Source organism: Etheostoma cragini, chromosome 18 (assembly GCF_013103735.1).
Source record: "Etheostoma cragini isolate CJK2018 chromosome 18, CSU_Ecrag_1.0, whole genome shotgun sequence".
Classification (NCBI taxonomy): Eukaryota; Metazoa; Chordata; class Actinopteri; order Perciformes; family Percidae; genus Etheostoma; species Etheostoma cragini.
Window position 1 is genome coordinate 15,932,231 of NC_048424.1, and position 18,075 is coordinate 15,950,305.

General features: G+C 41.0%; 1 long non-coding RNA gene across 1 annotated transcript; it reads left to right on the top strand.

The window, feature by feature from the left end:
* The first annotated feature begins 206 nt into the window (after positions 1–206).
* On the top strand, positions 207–14,803 carry LOC117961981. The gene is made up of 3 exons (XR_004660526.1): positions 207–219; positions 2,515–2,517; positions 14,338–14,803. It is a non-coding gene; the product is annotated as an uncharacterized LOC117961981 (long non-coding RNA).
* Positions 14,804–18,075: the final 3,272 nt, after the last annotated feature.

Sequence of the window (18,075 nt, forward strand, 5' to 3'; positions counted from 1 at the left end):
AACATGTGTGCCTGGTTAACAATATGGCAAAAGCATCCAGAGATCTGATTAAAACATGCAGTGAGAACACCTTAATTGTACATGTTGATTTTTCAGAATCCTGTAAGTGTAAATATGCTTCTGAAAATCAGGCTCGCCATTTTGGCCAGAACTTACCTCAGTGAACTCTTTATACTGGAATGTATTACACCAAGGGTTGAAAAGGGGGCATTTTGCTCAGTGTCAGTGTCAATCTGGACTCACATGGATCCTGTCCTTAGAGATATACGGACCAAATATCCATCAGTTACTACTGTGCACTTCTGGTCAGATGGCCCCAGTGAGCAGTATAAGAATAAGAAGATCTTGAAGATTTCTGAAGTACCACCCACTCTGTGCTTCAGCAGGACCACATGGAATTATTTCCCAACATCCCACGGAAAAGGTGTCCCTGACGGCATTGGAGGAACAGTAAAAAGAACTGCAGACTCCTTGCTTCTGCGGGTTAGTGATATTGTGGATGGTAGATATTTCTTTGAGAAGATCTTAAGCAGTTTGAATGGTGTTCAACTGTATCATATTTTGGAAGAGAACTTGGAGACACATGACACACTTGTTACACAACACCTCAAACAGGTTCCATAAACAAGACAAACACACCAGATAATTCCACATCAAAATTGCATCTGCTGTTCAGAGGAGCAGCAGCCTGCTTCAAAGGCCAGGAAGGGCCGTCCCTTGGCCATGTTGGGAGAAGCATGGGGACTCGGTTGAAAAATTGGAAGATTTGGTGTATGAAATGAAAGAGGAGCCACTGAAAGGTCCTGAGGGTGCTATTGTTGATGTGACTATCAACAGTATTGAGACAGGGGATTGGCTGGCAGTGGTGTACGATGATCACTGGTGGTTGGGAAAGTCCATTGATGTAGATATAGAACACCACGATGTGGAAGTTGAGTTTTTGCATCCCTGTGGTCCTACTGCCAATTTTCACCCAAAATATGAGAGGACGGATGTCTGTTTTTTGTCCAGTGTAAGATGTCATTTTAAAACTGACAGGGACAGCTTGTCCAAGCAAGCCGGACCAGGGAGCTCTATGCCATAGCCCTTGATGTTATGGACTTCATAGAGCGTAGGCATGTTCAACACCTCTTGTCCAATGCCCATGTCCCACAGGTTAGATAAAGTATTACATAAATATATAATGCTTGGCTCTAAACTGAAGGCAGTAATGAAAGATAAAATTATCTCTTTATATTTACTTACTTGTTGAGAAAAATTGAAGCAACTCATAGAACTGACAGTACCTGCTTGGGACCCTGTGGAAATAAGATGAATTACCTGTCTGAACCCCTGTGTTAAAGTAGAGCTAGAATTTAATATATGTATATGTCTATGTTTGGTGTTTAACTCTTTGACCCCATCGGGCACGTAGCACCCACGACGATAGTGATTGATTTAGGGAAATGCCAATAAACCAGAGCATGTTTTCCCCCCATCCAGGAATGCTGTGTGGACTAGCCAGAACCTCATCCGCCGTGCTGTGGAGGAAGGTCTGGCAAAGCAAGACTAGGCTTCAAGTAATCATTTTGTGTGTGACCCGAAGCGGACCAAACCAATCACGTCTTTAGGAGCTACTGGCAGCTCATGGTTTCAACGTTTGTGACACCAGTGACTCCGACCAAAACAAAGATGGCAGACGTGATAGACAGATGGCTCATCCACATCTGCCAGCTACTTTTTGAAAGTGCCTGGCCTTTTCCAAACACTTTCCACTGACATCTTTTCAGATGGTTCCATGTTAACAAACCATCTGGCGCGTCAGGTTACTTTGTCAGTCACAATCCCCATGCAACGTGACAGAGCTCAGCCGTTCTGCAACGAAGAATGGAATGTAATTGTAACAACGCTGACAGTGATCTGTCCACATAGGCTCAAGGCTGGAACTGCCATAAGGCAACTGTACTGAGTACTGAGTTCACGGGGGTGAATACTTACGCCAAGTATTTTTTTATTTGTAATTATTGTGAATCTGGTGAGAGATCCTGTTTTCAGTTGGAAGTTTTTTCTTGCAGTATAACATGTAAATCTCCAATGGGGTGGAATTAGTTTTAATAGGGTCTTTAGACCTCTGTGTTTAGCCTCTTTGTATTAAAACAACACATGGAATACAAAATGGATGAATGATTGCTACCAGCCAGGTTTGAGATGTGACTCAATGGCCCATCACTGTAACTGCTCATAACAGAAAGCCTGTACATTGAATTTCCCACACAGATATAGGCTCTGCAGCCCAGAAACTCAATAACAGATGACAGTGTCCAGTTTCCAGTAGTGTGGAAAATGAAAGCTGCCTGTGGAAGTGAGAAAAATCCTCTGACTGTCCCCCGAGCCCGCTGAGCCGGACGGGGAGGGTAGTGTCACTGTGGCGCCTGATAGCTGCTGCTGCATTAACATAGCGACAAGTTTCTCCCCGGGTCTGCCTCTCTGTCTGTCTCCTCTCTGTTTGTAAGTCTGTGTCTGCCTCTGGGACAGCAGGTCGAGGCCTCCCCCAAGGTTGGATGTGAGAAGATGGAGCTGACAGACATGACCCAGCTGATCCGGGAGGGGCGAAAGTTTTCTTTTCTTTTTTTTTGCAGATTTCTGAAATGTCGCCGACATGCACAGTGCTGCCAGCTGCTATGATTCAGAGTAGAACCCAACCCTGCCTTTCTGTGTAAATGAGCTGAATTTTTTTTTTCCTGGCTCGACTTATGTGCCATTTCAGAGATGGACGGGCAAGTGACCCCCCCTGCATAAACTCTCAGGAGAGGAGGGAGGGTAATTTAAAAGAAGGGGAGGCAAAGCACTGCCAAGGTCAAATGCTCTCCTCCATCTTGTCTGCCAGAGTTCATATATCTGGAATGCTTGCGTGTTCTTTTTTGCACGGTGTGCTCAATGACTCATAAAAACAGGCGGAGGACTAATAGTTGGCTGGTTAGAATAAGTACAGTGACACAACTCCCTGACATTTAGCTCAACAGGACATTCAGACCGAATAGAGCAGGCAGAAGGAATTAATCATGGATAGCTTACTGAATGGTCCTAATGGGCTCCTGGGCTCCATGTGTTTGAAGTGACTTGATATTTCTTGTTGGAAAGTCATAGACCTCAGTTAAAGGTAGTTTCACTGGCAAGGATCACACCATAAACCAGCAATGTATTGAACAATATAATAACGAAAGATGGTTGGAATGCAAGGCATGAAGTCACTTGTAGTCATCAGATGACTTGGCGTTAAACTGAGTAGAGGGGAGGCTTTGTAGCACTCGGGCATGACAGATCCCTTTAGGACCCGAAAAGGAGAAAGGAGAGGGACATAAAGAGGGGGGAAGGGTGGAGAATGTAAAAGCGAATGAGATGAGAAGGTTAGGTGGGTATTAAAAGGAATGCCGGAAGAGACGTGTTTGAGGTGTGGCCCTGCTCCTGAAACTCTGCTACGTAGCGTTGATAACAGAAGGGATTTTCTTATTGACAACAAAGAGACTAATAATTACTGCAAAAACATAAAACGACCACAAAGAGCCCAAAGAGATGAATCGACCGCAGAGATGTTTGGGTTGGGCGATATGCTGAAAATCAAATATAACCATATTTTTGACATAATACCTCGATATCGGTATTGCAGCAATATTGCTGGGTTGACTGTTGTTGCTTTCACAAAGTATATATGCAGCAGGATTTTTATAAATAATAATGTGGAAGCACATACCAAAACGGTATTGGTTTTCAAAAGGGTAAACTATTAGAACAGCTAGAAGTTTGCAAAATCATATTTATTGAAATGCAGCCTAAAAAAAACTGAAAAAGACAACACTTAGCATATTAGGATACACAAAATCTAAGATGATATCCAGTATCATATCACAATATTGATATAATATTTTTACATTGCCCTGCACTAAAGGAGATGGGAAAAGCCTACTACAATGCAACAAAATTACCACTACAAGGAGAAACAATGATCACAAAGTGATGCAAAATGACTACAAACACACATAATGACCATAAAGGAGCTCAAAACTACAAGGAGTGTGGGGGACTGTGCCGGGTTTCAGGCCTTTAACATGTCTGTGTCCAGGGGTCAGTTTTTTCCTAAATTATCGAGTGCACGAAAAATCCTTACCATGGTTTTAACATGGTTCATTAAGTTCTTTTTTGTCATCATGGAGTACATAGAAAAAGAAAAAAATATTTATATCAAGCTGCTTAGTCACATCTGGACTCTTTCATGCTTGGGTGACAGTCAACCAGACTGGAACTCATCCGCCAGTGGGTATAACCTCCACCCGTGTGCCACTTCTACTTGCCCGGTCTGACAGTAACTCCCCACTGGTTCACACATGTCAATCAAACCCAAATATGAAGGCTGAGAACCTTGCTCTCAGTATACTGATAGCCAGCCCTGCCTCACCCCCAGATGCCTAATTGTCCATAAACATATGTGCTACGGCCCCTTCCTTTTAGGATAGTTTAGGCTTCTTGTGTTTGTAAATTTGTCAGTGTGGGTGCCCGGAGAGGATTGGCCTGCGTGATGGCTCCGTCCACTTCCTAGTTCCAGGCCTTGATGTTGATTGGCTGTGGATCCTACCAATCAACTTCCTTCAATCAGCCCAGTGAACGTTCAAAAGTGCTCTTGGATTCATCAGTCTGGGCGGCTGAATGTAAAGATCAGTCTGCCATGCGGTCCGGTTAGCAAAGCTGTTGTTAGAAACTGTTTGTTTTTGTTAATATGTTTTGTGTTATAATTTGGCAAGCTAATGGGTGCTGTGCTCTTTTAGTTGTTTTGGAATGTCTTTGTTTAAATGGGCAGCACCCATTAGCTCTTTTTGTGTTTGATATTTTGCTATCGTGTTAATTAAAAATCCTTTCTCTTTCCCGTGACCTCATCTCCCTTTCTGTATTGGTTCCTCCACCTTCATCCTTTTTATGTTACGACCATCATTACAACGGGCCAGGTTGTAACAATATGGCCCTGTCAGGATGGATTTTCCACACTTCTCTTCGCCACATGTCTTGAATTACAGTGTCCAGTCTCAGCCAGATCACAAACCCACGCTGCACCTTTAAACGAGACCGTTCCCATCCCATCCCACTGAACTGAGCACCTGGGCCTGGTGTTTGTTTCAAGGATGCTCTCTCAGCCAAGTATCAGCACTGTAAGGAGAAATCAAAGTCTGGTAGGTCAGTTTTTAAGTTTAGAATATCCAAGACCACCATTTTGTTCTCTTTAGCGGCATCTATTGCAATTAGCCATTACTGCAGGTGTGTTTTTGGATCTCACTTCCAAGAGATCCAAACTGTGTGTAGCTGTTATTTCAAAATTCTCAGATGTATCCATACATTGGACATGTCCATCACAGCATGCACTTGTGGGAGGGCCACGTTCCAAATAACCAGAAAGAGAACTAAAAATAGATGATTATTGATACATGCCTGACTGGAAAGATATGAGTTACACAAGGTCATTATTCAATACTTGTAGGGCTATTATATAGCAAATGACCTTTGCTTTTAAAGTACAATCTTTGGTGATGGACACATACTTTGATACATCTCAGGCAAACATCTGATTGTAAACCTACATGTCTTGATAAGCCAGCGATATCTCATTTTAGAATAGGACCCATTTCCTTTTAATCAATACTTTTATCTGATTACACAGACGTTTCAGTGCAGACCTTGGAAAGATAACATTGTTGCTACAGGAGACAAATAGAATAAAGGAATATGACTTTGAACTATTAGTTGATGCCATATGAGAAGTGCCTTTGATAAGACCATTGTATTTGGTTTGCCCAACATTTCCTGTCATAAGTAATGAACATTGGAACACAACAAAGGCAAGATTAGGTTGGAAAAAAACCACATACAAAATCCTGGGAAAAGAGGCTGCATATGATATAGTTTTCAAACTGCTTAAAGACAGATGTACCAATTGTAATAATCGATAGGACGCTCCACTTTCCACAATGTCAATTTAGCCTTTTAATGTTTTAAAACATTGAATAAACACTTCTGTATGCAATCACAATTCCAATAAGTTTTCAGCATGTACAATATCCCTCTGGCATTTACATCTGAATATGACATGAAGTCAGCATTAGTCAGCCTTATCAACTCCTTGGTCTGTGCCAAACGGACTGCTGTACTGGCAGCAGCCCAGTGCTCTGAGACTCTCCAGCTCGTTCACTGTCCACACAGCCTTCTTGCTAAAGATAGTGCACACCTCAGATGGCTGACTAATGAGAGAAGACTTTGATTAGCTTGGCCAGCACAGATGTACCGCGAGTGAGCCGGGAAGATAGCTGATATTTGGGGGGTTTGTTCAAGACAAGACAATGGGCCTTTGAGCTTTAGTGACATGTAATTTAACCCTTGTATTGTCTTCCTATCGACGAAAATTGACCTGGTTTGGTTTGCCGGTTTAAAAGAATAAAGCATAAAATATCCAATAAAGTCTCCCCCAGGTCTTTCTTACATCTTCTTAGCCAACTTGATTCCAACTTATTACCACTTGTTCTGTTTGGAATTTATGGTCACTGCACCACATTTACATGAAATTATGCCTTAATTTTTCATTTTGCCTAGTAGTATAATAGTTTAACGGAACATATGTTTGTCACAGATTTTGACCTGTGGAGACCATGAAAGGAGTGATCATCAATTTTTTTTATTTTATTGTTGCATGTTGTTTTTGAAGAAAACCATATTTCTGATATAAAAACTTAAAAAAAGGAGGTGAAATTTGTCCCGAGGACGAAGGTTGCGTTTACAAATTTCCTCATATTTAAATGTTCACTTGAGCATGAATATAATTTAGAAGTGGACCAGGGTCTTGCGTTAGATGGGCCCCTTTAGGGCATTAAAGTGTTTTAATGTCTACAGTCACTAAATGGCAGAGAAAAACCTATTTTCACATTAACATTGGATTGAACTGGTTTGGAGCAAACACACAAGGCTACAGTGCTTGTTTGGTCAGAAGTTGCGCTGTAGGCTTCACATAGCTATAATCCTCCAGCACAAGTACTAAAAGTAGAAGTTGTTGTTTGGAAACAGAACAAGTCACCTTGGTTATCAAAAAATTGCTCAAAATCCACATAACCAACCTAATAATAAATGAAATCTGAGACAATTGCATGGGAGTACATGGAGCAGAACAATATAGTTGTTCTCTGATGTTACGATATAGTAACGCTTTAGTTTGCCCAATTGAGGAGGTTTGAATGAAAGTAGCACTTTCCATTCAGTTTTTCTAATGTAATATTTCAAAATATGTATTAAAATACATAAATGAAAACGTGGCTGTAGAGTAATATGAAATGGATCGATCATAGTGACAATTTACACTACGTTTAATCAGAAGTTTTGTGTCTTATAGCTTATTGTTTAGATTTACAGTGCTGACCCTGCGAAAATCTGCCATTATAAAATAAAGGGACCTTAATTTACTCAATGACATCATGCTGCTTTGAAAAAGTACTAGTTTAAACTAATTATGAAAATATTTACTGAGATATTAAATCAAGTGAGAAGTAGGGTCATTTTCTCTTAGACTTTTAAACAAACCCACCCCCAACAAATAAAAAAGCAGCTTTAAGGCACTTCAGCATTGGCTTCACGTTTCAGGCACAGAAGTTGCCGCTTGAATTACAAAAACACTTGAAAACCATTGAAATCTTCACATTTGGCTACCTTACCCTCCACCTCCCCTCCTCCCCTGCACCATTGGCGTTAACTACATGGTGTCTACTGCCACTTTGGCAATCTCATTCCTCAGCCAATCAACACTTGACCAGATGGCTGTGAGGAGTGGCCACTCTGCTCCATCACTACAGATTGGATTCATAATGGTCCACGGCAAACAGCACCGCTGCTATTCAATTGGTGCTCTATGCATAATTCCTTCATGATGACCCCCTAAAAAAACGATTGTTTCGGCCAGTTTAACTTTTTATCACTAAACACATAACTCACTACCAACAACACGATAGCAGCATTAAAATGTAACACACACAATTTTACTTTACTTTCTAAACACACTATGTAGAACAGCTAAAACACACATTAAAGTGAGAAGTGAATAATATTACCAAAATAAACTATAAAAGATTTTTTGGCTGTGTGTCTGTCCCTCAACGGCTGGTACTTCAGGGCTTGGTACTGTTGTGGAGTCTACAGACCTGCTGGTCGGCTGGGGTAGATGTACCTGATGGCTGGGGTTGATGTACCTGACGGCTGAGATTGGTGTATCTGATGGCTGGGGTTGGTGGGTTGATGTACCTGATGGCTGGGGTTGATGTACCTGACGGCTGGGGTTGATGTACCTGATGGGTTGGGTTGATGTACCTGATGGCTGGGGTTGGTGGGTTGATGTACCTGATGGCTGGGGTTGATGTACCTGATGGCTGGGGTTGGTGTACCTGATGGCTGGGGTTGGTGTACCTGAACTACTTGTAGACGGTTGCTTGTTGTCTGTAGCTTCCTCTTGGCCATGTACTCCTTGTACATATCTCATCATTGACCCTGACCCTTATATTAGAAATACAAAGAAAAATCCTCAGTATAGAAAGAGACAAAATAATCAAACAAAGAATCTTGTACTGAAAAAATACATAAACATAAACACAACTAATCAAATAAAACAGCAAAATAGAATGAGTTTAAATATTGCATACGATTCAACAAAATTTCTTTATATAATTAATGACATTTTACATTTATAGCTTACCTGCAGGACTAAAAGCAAAATGATACACCTTCCATAAGACTACATTTCTGAATCTTAAACATTATTTTACCATTTAATTGAATACAACTTACACTACCGGTCAAAAGTTTGGGGTCACTTACAAATTTCCATTTCACTCCATTATAGACAGGATACCAGCTGATCTGGGTGGGTGGCTGATCTTTAATGCAATATTTACATTTCCCATTATCAGCAACCATTCATCCAATGTTCCAAAGGCACATTTTGTTTACTAATCTGATATTATTTTAAAAAAATAACTAAGAAAACATTAAACAACCCTTTTGCAATTATGTAAGCACACAATGTAATCTGGAAACTGCTGCCCTGGTTAAAAAAAACAAGGCAACTGACCTCAGCTGGGATTCTGTCTATAATGGAGTCCAATGGAAATTTGTGAGTGACCCCAAACTTTTGACCGGTAGTGTATATGGTTATGAGAGCATTTTGTCTACAAAACCTTTTTCTGCTTCACAGACAGATGTCATCCATGCCTTCCATCCTGACATAAATGCAAAACGCCAGTTCATTTTGTCATGTAGCCTAGCTTCTGTCGCATTCAGATGTAGCTAAACACTAAGACACTTACCACACTAAAAGTCTGAGTTCTTCAGACTTCACATGATCCATTTTCAGTCAAACTGCACATCCGACACCTCAGCCAATGTGTGTGAGAGACTGTAGCCTACATTCTGCTGAACTCTACTGAATGGCAGTTTATTGCAAATGCCAAAATATGCATTCTCAAATGACACTATGCTAGCTAAACTTTGCTAAATGCCTGGCTAAAGACTATTAATCGCACACTTCACGGTAATAAATGGTCTGAAGCAGGAGGAATTGTTAGCCTACCTTGTGCAGTGACTGCCAACTGTTACTGAGAAAGTATTGACCACCGTCAATATAAACGGTAAACAATTGCTCAATATCTAAAGCAAACTAACAGCTAGCTGGCATCAGTTACATGAAAAAATCATAAATAATAATAAAAGTAAAATCTCAATTTAGCTTGCACCTGAGTTATAACATATTTGAGTTTGCTAACATTAGCAATACGTCAGCTAGTTTGAGGTGTACGAGTAGGCAATCCATTACATTAGCAGCACATTTCCCATATTTAATAATGGTTCAACATGGTCTTACCTGTAAGTAATGCACAGGCATCATCTCACAGTTGGTCCTTCTTTCTTTTCTAGGCTTCTGTCTCCTGCTGTCTTTTTGAGGCCATTTCCAAAAAAAGTTGACTTAGCACAAACTTCATCAGGTGCAATCCAACAGACCACTGAGCTAGCAAAGGGCATCCATGGGGAGCTTGGGAAGTGTGTGTGTGTTTTGGGGGGGCACCCTGTTTATTTTTTGAGCAATTAAATATATCTCTTTTTCTGTTTTGTGATAAACATGCCTAAAAAAGTTCCTTATAATTCCATACTGAAATAACATGGGCATTATAATCATTAGCCTATTTTTGGTGCCCCCTAAAAACTTGGTGCCTGTGATGCGCGTGGTGGGAGCTGCGGCATTGACGGCAAAGGATTGAATTGAGTAGTGCATTGTCACCCTATGGTGGTATTTGTTTTAATACACTGCAGCTGCTCTTTATATACATTTCTGTGATCTAGCTTTCTACTAGATCTATCTCTGTGACATCCTGAGCAGCTTGTGATCATTAGTCTTACTGATGTTTAAAGAAAGACAAAGGTGGAAAGAATTCAGATTGGTGACATTTTCTTTGCAACTCACCGTATTGAAGTAACTAGGAGTACCTTGCAGGCAATCTGCATTCTAGTCTCACAGTAATGAATCATGCGTTCAAAGACTCTTTTTTTATTGTCAGCAGCCAGTGAAATATGACTGTGGAGTGTGAGAATGTTATTTATTCCTGTGACATTGACAGTATCTCTCCCGTCCACAATCTCCAGCTGAAAAAGCTTTTCACACAAGCCCCATTCAGGCAGAACAAAGCAGGGCACTAATCATTCAGAAATGGCTCGCGCTGTCCTCCGGGATCTGACGGGGCTCAATGCAAAATCTGTTAAAAGAAATAATTTCAGAGACTTTGCGAAAGGTCAAGTAGATGGAGTAAGTGATAAAAGTCTGATGAGAAAGAAGCAAACTAAACAAAAGCAATATACCTGGGGTGGAGGCCTTGTCTTCTCGCAACCTTTTTCAAAGTCCCTCAGGAGGACAAACAGGCACCCAAGTGATCGCGATCCAGTGTGACCTTTACAAAAGTATTCTCCTACTCTGAGTTTATCAGTGGAAAACTAGATCATCTCAAAGGTCAGCTAACAAAACTTTTGATTCTGCAAGGGGGTTGAGAGAGTCTACCAGTTTTAGTCTCCTTCATGAGATCCTCAGTGAAGAGATCAAGAGCTTTTTCTAGGCTCCCACCATTAAGAGCTCATATCTTAAAGCTGGGTCGGGACGTATGTTCAACTGACATGCTGCGCATGAACGTGACAGTCAGGGTTAGGAAAAGATGTTGGGTGGGGTTACAAAGGTTGGATTACTGTAATGCCCTCTTTGTCGGGATCCCTGGCAGGAGCCAACAAAAGCTCCAGCATATTCAAAATTGCGCTGCCCGGGTCCTGACGAGGAGGCGCAAATATGATCATATCACTCCGGTCCTGAAATCCCTCCACTGGCTTCCCATTAAAGACAGAATTCAGTACAAAATCTGTGTCCTTACGCACCAGTGCATACATGGAACCGCCCCCTCTCTACCTCAGTGAACTCCTCACCCCACACACCACCTCACGAAACTTCCGCTCCTCCATTCCTACCTACTGCCTGCACCAACCAAGGACTAAACTCTCTACTATGGGAGACAGGGCCTTCCAGGCAGTCGCCCCACGGCTCTGGAATGCACTCCCTAAGACCCTAAGGGCCCCACAAACTGTGGAGATTTCTAAGAAGGGCCTAAAGACATTCCTATTTTAAAAGGCCTTTTAACAGTCATAGTTTTAACTTTATTCTTATGGTGTTTTATTGCTACTTGTTTAGTCTTATGGTGTTTTATTGCTACTTCTTGATTTAGTTATATTCTGGAAACTCTTTTTTAACTCCTTGCTACTGTAGCACTTTGAGATTTCATTTGAAATGTAAAGGGCATTATAAATAAAATGTATTATTATTATTATTATTATTTTAAAATGTAGATGTCCGTGACAAACAACACTGGACTTTCACCCGGGATACTGGAGTTTATTTCCCGTTCCTGTCCCGGGTGAAAGTCCAGTGTTGTTTGACCCATCCAGCACCCCAAACGACCTCCTTACGCAGATTTTTGGTCTTACCATACTATTCTTTATCATGGTCTCTCTTAATACCAGAGTGACCTACTGGTATTTTAAGGATGGAGCAGGTCAGAGATCTACACATGGTGCCTTACTATGCATGGTGCTACATGTCAGAACAAGAACCTTAAAATGAATCCTGAAATTGATAGGAACCCACTGTCAAGAGGCTAACACAGGAGTGATGGGAGTCGTCCTGTTGGACTTGTTCAAGGTTTTATGTATTCATTTGCTGATTTAAAAACGGGGAGCATTGTTATGATTGGTTGGGCGATTTTTCGGGTAGAACTTTGATGGTGCTACGTCCAGGCACTGTGCCACTCGTCTCGCATTGCCAGACCCTGGGATAGGAGAAAGAACGTTTGCATTTCTTTAAAGAAATCATGGAATCACACACTCTTGAACTCTCTCTTTAAAGTTCTTTTCAACTTTCCCTTAAGGTACTTTTTCCCATCATGGAATGCTGTGTAGACTATCAATCAAAAAATCAATCAAAATGTATTTATATAGCACTTTACAACTACCAGCAGGTATTTAAAGTGCTTAACAAAATAAACAAAATCACAACATACAATAGAGAAAGAAAACAGTAAAAACAGAAAAGGTAACAAAGAAGAAAAGATTGAAATTGTCACACCACTGCTACGTATTAAAAGCAAGACTGAACAGGTATGTTTTAAGTTTGGACCTGAAAAGAGCCACATCTGTAACAGTGCGTATTTCAGGGGGTAACTTGTTCCAGAGTGTTGGGGCAGCAACTGCAAAAGCCTGATTACCCCATCGTTTTTACTTAGACCTTGGGACTTCTAAAACCAACTGAGTTGAAGACCTCAATGACCGGTTGTGCTCCCGCACAATTAAAATTTCAGACAAATACTCTGGGGCGAGACTGTTAAAGCTTTAAAAACAAACAATAAAATCTTAAAATCTATTCTAAAACGCACCGGGAGCCAATATAGGGTGTAGAGAACAGGAGTGTTGTGTGCAGGTCTAGATGTATTTGTTAAAAAGCAAGCAGCAGCATTTTGAACAAGCTGAAGATGTGAGATGGAGGTCTGATTCAGACCAACATAGAGGGCATTACAGTAGTCCAACTTTGAACTTATAAAAGCATGAATGGCCTTTCGTGCCTGCTCAGAAAGGGCTTAACTTTAGCCAGCAGGCGAAACTGGAAAAAGCTAATTTTAACCACATTTCTGATCTTCTTATCAAATTTCATGCTGCAATCAAAAGTAACCCCCAAGTTTTTGACAACAGATCTTGTGCAAGATGCCAGAGCTTCCAAAGTCAAAGCTGGGCCATTCTGCATGCCTGGAGTACCGGAAAATAATACACTCTGTTTTACTATCATTCAAATTAAGAAAATTGTCTTAAAGCCACAACTTAATATCAGCGATACAGCTTAGCAGGGAGTTTAGTGCAACACTGTCATTTGCTTTCAAATGCAAATAGATTTGCAAATCGTCTGCGCAACAATCAAATGACAGGTTTTAATTCCCTATAATCGCCCCTAAAGGCAGAGTAGAGAAAACAGAATAGGGCCAAGAATGGATCCCTGTGGTACCTCACAAGAGAGAGGAGCAACTGACGAGGAGAGGTCCCCAATCATAATAGAAAAGCTCATATTTGACAGATAGGAGCTGAACCATTTGAGTGCCAAACCTCTGATGCCTATGCAACTCTCAAGGCACGAGAGGAGGACTGCATGGTCCACCATATCAAAAGTCGCTGTGAGGTCAAAAAGGACTAAAACAGTAGGATTCCCGGCATCTACGGATAAGGCAATATCATTATGTACCCTCAACAGTGCAGACTGAGTGCTGTGACGTGATCTAAAACCAGATTGAAATTTTTTTAAACACAGTTCAGTTGTAAAAAGACTTTATAAAAACTGTATAAAAACGTTTTTTTCTAAAACCTTTGAAAGAAAAGGCAGATGAGAGACTGGTCTAAAATTGGACAGCACTGTAGGGTCAAGATTAGGCTTCTTAAGTAGGGGCCGGACCACAGCATGTTTAAAGGCAGCTGGGATAGAACCTAAACTGAGACAGGAATTAAAAAGAGTAAGAAGAATCACCCCAATGGTATTGAAAACCTCCTTCACCATTTTGGCGGGGACAATGTCAAAGGGACAGTTGGTAGGTTTTATGTGTTGTACAACCTCACAAAGTAACTGCAGAGAAACTGGCTTAAATTCCTCAAACACAGCTGAGTGTGTAGGGGAAGCAGGTAAAAACACCTTAAAATTAGCACTGGTGATCTTCCCAATAGATGCTACTTTGTTAATAAAATAACCAAGAAATTTCTCACATGTACTGATTGACACATCTGTCGGAGCAGAGGAGCATGGATTTGTGACTTAGTTAATAGTATTAAATAACACTCTTGGTTCATGGCAACTGCTAGCTATGACAGAAGAGAGATGCTGTATCTTTGCCACCTTCACAGCATTCTGGTATGTGGCTAGACTGTTCCTTAATATACCCAGTGACACGTGTAAATTGTCTTTCTTCCATCTTCGTTCAGCTTGTCTGCAGTGTTGCCTAAGGCCTCTTGTGGTGTCATTTAGCCAGGGGTCCGCCTTAGGTTCAACAGCTTTAATCCGATAAGGGGCAATAGAGTCTAAGATGCCTGTGCATGTGGAATGGAACACAGAGAGAATGTTATCTGGGGAGGAGGGAGAGACCAGACCATTCTTTACATAAAACTGTGTGACCACAAACACAGAGGCAAACTGTCCAGCTGAAGAAGATGTAATGCAGCGGCGCCTAGAAGCTGAGCAGGCAGGCTTAAGAGCAGGAGGTGGAATACTGATCTCAAACCTTATGGGGAAGTGATCAGATATACCGGATTCAGTTATTTCTCCAAGTGACTAGCCAGACCTTATTCCGCAGCACTGTGGAGATAGGTCTGGCAATGTGAGACTACCCTTGACCTAACAGATGCAAAATCCTGCAACCTACCTGCGCTGCCTATTTCCGTGCCTTTCATCTATTGCATGCTGGGATAGCCTCCACAAGATCCCATACAATCCTTACACAGCACTGACATAGAATTATACAAGACACCTGTGAATTTGACTCTGTCTTCTCCCTTTGTCTCAATCTATCACTAGAACAGCAGAAAACTGAGCTGAATGCTGCACACTCACACCCAGTCTCACTTTAGAGTGTGTGTGTGTGTGTGTGTGGGGGCTTGGATGTGTGCACGTTCCCTCCCCCAGCGTCTCCCGTTTCCCACTCTTGTCAGCTAATGAATAATGGTGGGATGAGGAGCTCTAATGGAAGTACACTTTAATGATCTTTGCCGTGTTTATTATTTTAATTAATTAGATCAGTGTAATCTTCTCCCAAAATTCTTCCCACACGAAAACCATAAGCCCTGAACGACGTGGCTCAGCACATCATGAAAAGCAGCTATGGTGTACTCCCCAGATGAAGCTCTCTCCCTAAAGGAAGGCAAGGAGGACAGGGTGGATTTCCAACTGCTTGAGTAGTTCAGAGACCAATTACCTGATGTCTCTTTATGCATTTTAATTCAAATGATCTACTTAGAGCACCAGAGACAGCTTGCTTAGTGCATCACTAAATCCACATTCAAAAATGGTCTCACTAAACTTTAGCTGTAGCTTCATGTTTAATTTCACTATCTGCCAAATCCGTCAAAGACATTTGAATTGATGAACAAATGCACAGATAGAAACAGGAAAGAACCCAGATGTTAACTGACTTACTGGAGATTTTCAGAGAAAAGTAGGGTTAGATCACTGGATTGGAAACAAGGGCTCATGGGCATCAAGTGTCTATTTATACTATAGGAAATTAGTCCATACTTTGCCTCACTTTGCCAGACCTTCTTCCCCAGTGCTGTGAAGAAGGTGTGGCAGTTCCACGCATAATTCCTGGATGGGGAAAAACTCTGTTTTTTGCTGGATATAGAGCCATGCTGCCACTGCTAAAATGCCTGTGGAAGGAACTTGTTGTGGTGGAACATGTGTACGTTCAAAAGTAGTTTTAGTCGTGCAACAGAAAACTCAGATTGGACAGATAGCTGTCTGGATTTACCCTGCAGAGATCTGAGAAGCAGTTAACCACAGTCCTCAGAAATCCACCGGAGGTTAGAACGCCAACATATAGAAAGAGGAAGGGGACGGACATCCGGCCAAAAAGAAGGACATCTGGCGGAATTTCCAGCTTCACCGGAGCAATCCCGAAAGTGGAACTTCGTGGATGTGGACTACTCGGAACTGGACAAAGATGCTCAGTGACACAAGAAAATGCTCATAATATATCCGAGATCTCCAAAAGTGGCTTATCTTCTGGGGAGGAGGGGCCTTTTGGAAGTGGTTGATGAGTTTATCAAGAGATTGTTTGGCAGGAGACAAGAACGCATACATGCAAAAATTGCATTGCCCCTTTTCGACAGAAAATGCATCTTTTTGAAGATTATGAATTTATAATACAACCAACAATTTTATAAGTAATTAATCTTTCTATGATTGTTTTTGCACTGTTTCATGTATGTATTAATTTCTCTAGCTAACAGAATGCTTCTATTGATAGCAATGGTCCGTTTGTCCACCGATTTGGTCCAGACAGAAATATCTCTGATGGATAGATTGCCTTCAGGTTTGGTACAGACATTCCCGGTTCCCAGAAGACAAATGGTTTTTCAAGAGGATGTGTCCTCTAGTGCCATCATAAGGTCAACATTTTAACACAACCAATAATTTGGTTTCTCATTTAAAGTACAAGTACCTTGATTTGTACTTGCATACAATTATTAAGGAAAAGAATCTTTTGTTACATTTAACCACTGGGTAAATCGAATCCTACCCCAAAGTAGGAACAATGCTTTATGAATGCGGGCTCCGAACTGAACATTTAGAACCCCCATAGTAGTATAAAAGCAGTGGTACTGTGTGGATACAGATGACAATAGCTCCACTGTGAGAAGTACTAAGGTCTTATTTTTATATGCATGCATTATTTGTTCTTTTTTTGAACCACTTCCTAGATGATTTTGACTTGCTTTGGGCTTGGCACTGAAACAGATAGTGTGCACATATATGTGAAACACTGAAACAAAGGGTGTGAATATATATATATATATATATATATATATATATATATATATATATATATATATATATATATATATATATATATATATATATATATATATATATATATATAAATATATAAATATAAATGTAGTAATTCATGGTCTCCTGTTTTCAATTTGCATTTACAATACAGCCGTCAAGTAGATGGTCACCCAGGTAAGTGAAAAGTCTGCCACTTGTCCATGCAATTGACATTGCAAGTAGCGCGTCAAGGCAGGTGGAAACAAACACTGCGCATGAGTCAGTGGCATGGTAAGAACTTCCTTGCTTTAGGGCTGAAGTGCTTCCAGCCTTCTCCTGTCTGATCTTCCACTTCCATCTGTCAATCTAATGATGTGGCTAAGGGCCAGGTTAATCAAGCTCAATTATTTTTGTTTGTATTTGAGACAGTGACAGTGATGCAGCACTGCAGGGTCAGGACCGGACTAGTCTATATCTACGATGTTCCACTTCCGGGATTGCCCCGTGCTGCCGGATATTTTGCCGGCTGCATGTTTTTCCGCCGTTTCTGGTGTATTTATGAGTCGAAGTTAAGATGTTTTTTTCAAAATTAGGTATTATGCAGTTTGTGTCTCATCTTCTGTGGGTCTAAAGTTTTGATGATTTGGAAAAAAGCACCTGGTTAAGTCATTGGAGTTGGGCTTGTTTTTTTGTTTTTGTTTTAACAGAAAGCATGTGTTAGAAAGTTGAAATGTGGAGTTTTAAAGATGTGGTGGTTGCAGGGAGCATCTAATAAAGATGCAATTGAGTTGCATTATTGGAAATGAATTGATTTTTGCTTAGCCCTTGCTTGGGACTAAAAGTCAGGATGTCTCAGCTTCTACTACTTACTTTTGGATTAATCTATAATGCCTTTTGAGAGACCCCTTGCTTGTCCCATACTT